Genomic DNA, 3564 nt, shown 5'->3' on the forward strand with positions numbered 1-3564 from the left:
TCCACTCCTATTTTTATGTTGGTTCCCCATATAGTACACTGACTCGGGATTCAATGGGCAATTCTCGAAAGAATGACCTTTCCTACAGTACACACAGAAAACTACTTCAAACGGACATGGTGGCTGAGCTACTAAATTTTTAGCACTATTAGCAGTAAACTGCTTTAACATAGAGGAAATAGACGATACTTGAGCTGATAATGAAGTGAGAGCATCAACATCATGAACTCCAGCTATACATCTTCCTGAAGTTGTTTGATTTGTTGGCCATTGATAGTTGTTACTTGCAATCCTCTCAATGATCTCATAAGCCTCATTATAAGACATAGAAAAAATTGCAACATTCGCAGAAGCATCTACCATCAATCTTGTATGTGAATTGAGACCATTATAGAATGTCCCCAACTAGACACAATGAGCAATCCCATTATGAGGACACTTACGAAGTAACTCCTTGAATCGCTCCCAAGCCTCATACAATGACTCATCATCCAATTGTTGGAAAGTTGTGATCTCGTTCCTCAACTTAGCATTCTTGCTAGGCGAGAAATATTTAACCAAAAATCTCTCTGCTAATTCTTTCCATATAGATATGAAACTTGGTGGCAAAGAATTGAGCCATGCTCGTGCTCGATCTCGCAACGAGTACGGAAACAACTTCAACCTCAGTACATCTTCAGTCACAGTCACACCGGCTATCTTGAATGAATCACTCACCTCCATAAATAATCGAAGGTGGAGATGTGGACCTTCCGTGGGCATACCACTAAAATGGCCCACCGTTTTTGTAACACCTCAAAAATCCTGAAACCCAATAATCCTGAAATCTCAAACTTTCTTTGTTTTTGGTTTTGATAAAAAAAATGTGTTTTATGTTCCTAGCCATGTGATAATTATAGTAGGTCTTAATTAAGGTTTGAGTTTGAGCCTAGGAATAAATGAAATTATAGTTTAATTATCAAAAGAATCAGGCCTGACAAATAGGTGGGCTTTTGAATAAATGAAGAAACAATTGGACACAAAAGGAGTCTGTGGTGGAGTGGCTAAGTGACGCCACATAAGGTGTAGTGAGGTGGTGTTAGTAGCTAGCAAGAAGATCCAAGGTTCAAATCCTAGCTTAGTATTTTTAAAAGTTTAATTTTGGCCTTCTAGAAGAATGGAATTGGTGTGAAGATAGACTCCAAGGGGAGTGTTCAGAAGAGAAAATTAAGGAAAAGATCAAGGGGTTATCAGGGAGAAAAACGAGGAGATGAGAAGGGAGAAATGATGGAGCTGAATTGGGAATTGGGCATGGAAAATTCAACTATAAGGGCTATAAATAGGGGCCGAATATAGGGTTGCCAGGTACTGTCAAAATTCTTCTTCACCTTGTTGCCAGAAACCCCTTTCTCCAAAAGTCGAAAACCCTTTTCTTTTCAAGATCCAAAAAGTCGAAAACCCTTTTGTTTTTCTTTCTTTCTTCCTGCCGCTTCTCTATACAATTTTCTTTATTTCACTTAGCCGATTTCTTCTTTTACTCTTCTTCTTTAATCTGTACCAAATAAACCTTATTCACCATACTAAGTTTGAAAAGCCGAAAAGCCGAATCTCCCAAGGGCTTAATACTCTTTGACTCTTTCAATTAACTTTGGTATGGAATTAGTATCGGATCTCAGATCTTAGCTCTCTGTCAAATTTCTCTTTAGGTGTTTGCGGTTTTGGTAAGTATCCCTCATCCAATGGCTAAGGTTGGCCGAATAACCATAGTAAGGTAAGGGGACTTGTGTTGGATATGAGTCACCTATTATTCTGGTTTTAATAGTTGGGATTGGTGCAGATCTAGGAGTTGATCATGGTTAGTGAAGGGGTTGTTATACTTATCGCGCAAGGTAGGGTTAAGGTGAGATTCTATCTTTTGGTAAAGTATTCGATAAGTATGTAAGGTTAATCTTTGAGTGATATCGATTGTATGTCTGGGCTAAGGAGATTGCATCACGCTTGCTTACCAGGTGTGTACATACACTGCACACACATTATGTAGTGGCAAAAGCTGAAATGCCGAAAAGCCGAAATGCTGAAAAGCCAAAAAGCCGAAAGTTTGGCTACGGTAGTCTTGCAAGTGCACGAACACTCGTAAGGGGGAGACTGATAGGTTGCTTGAGGCCCACGGGCGATTCTGTGGACTTGGGTTGTGATTTGGTCATATGGGCCAAAATGGGCTAAATGGGCCCGATGGGCTGTTGGGCCTATAATAGGCAAAAATTGAATGTTGATGCTATGTGATAGGAACTTGTATGTGAGCATGATTATGAATGTGACTTGGCCTAACGGGCCATATAAATGTGATTTGGGCCTAACGGGTCATATACAGGTGATTTGGGTCTAATGGGCCATATGAATATGATTGGGCTTAATGGGCCAGATACATTTATGTGAAATTATTTGGGCTTTGTAAGGGGTTTTAGGCCTAGTATATGATATACACATAAGACTTAATTAATATATTGCGACCGTGGACAAGTCAAAGGGTTAAGGTGTGGCAACGGGAATACGCATGTCGAGGATTAGATCTAGGAAGAGCTTGGTACTTAAGCAGTCTTAATGACTCACCTCCTCTTCTCTGGAATCCTACCTGGTGCATAGTGTTCATTCATCTTAGCTCACCGGACTCGTTAACGGGCCAAGGTAAGTGAAAACCGTAATTATGGGAAAATTACCAAAATGCCCCTAAGGGCGAAAATGACCAAAATACACCTCAGTGTAGAATGTAAGATTTATGGATGTGACATGCATACATATGATATTCTGCTTAGGTTGCATATGGGTGGGAATTATGGAACGGAGGAAGTTTATGAGGATCGCATGGTTGCCTGACAATCGTGGATTCACTGACGGCTTTTAAAGCCCAATATGTAAATGAAGGTAGTTTTGCAACCGGGTTACCATGGTGTGTGGGCTGGGTGGGTCGATAATTATATCCCCACATGGTGTGACGGGGGACGGAGCTGGTGTGTAACGGATGGATAATTTGAATGGGATTGCATTGCATGATTGATGAATGATGTTTTTTTTGAATGTTTTCCGTCGAGGGTTGTACACACTGAGTTTGCGAAAACTCACCCCCCCTATTTTATTTTATTTTCAGGTGATGCTCAGTAGAAGGTTCGATGTTTGGGGGGACTCTGGGTGGCCAGCTAGCAAGACAAATTGGACTTGTTTCTCTTTTAAAAGCATATATGTTCTTTATTTTATTAAGTATTTTTCGGACCGGAATGTAATAAGGCTTCCTCCTTATTATTATTTGGATTATTATTATTTTCATTGTAATTATGAGAAGTTGAACATAGGGTTCCTAAATTATAGTATGTTTGCTACGTTTCTACAACTTAATTTTTATATGATAAAGTTTTCTTAAATCAAATGTTTTAAACAAGGCTTTCGCAACTGAAAGGTGCGTTTATTTTTAAGTTAATTAAGGTTTCCTTTGTTTAAGAAGGGTTTTCAATGAAAACACAGTTTTCGCTAAAACACTTCAATGTAACACGCCAGATTCGGCCATAACGTCTGGGCTGGGTTTGGGGTGTT

The 3564-nt window shown here is 39.6% G+C and overlaps 1 non-coding gene across 1 annotated transcript; it reads left to right on the plus strand.

Moving 5' to 3' along the window:
- The first annotated feature begins 421 nt into the window (after window positions 1-421).
- Window positions 422-528, plus strand: LOC128289722 (small nucleolar RNA R71). Its single transcript, XR_008279367.1, has one exon. It is a non-coding gene; the product is annotated as a small nucleolar RNA R71 (small nucleolar RNA).
- Window positions 529-3564: the final 3036 nt, after the last annotated feature.

Source organism: Gossypium arboreum, chromosome 2, assembly GCF_025698485.1.
Source record: "Gossypium arboreum isolate Shixiya-1 chromosome 2, ASM2569848v2, whole genome shotgun sequence".
In the NCBI taxonomy this organism is placed as follows: domain Eukaryota; kingdom Viridiplantae; phylum Streptophyta; class Magnoliopsida; order Malvales; family Malvaceae; genus Gossypium; species Gossypium arboreum.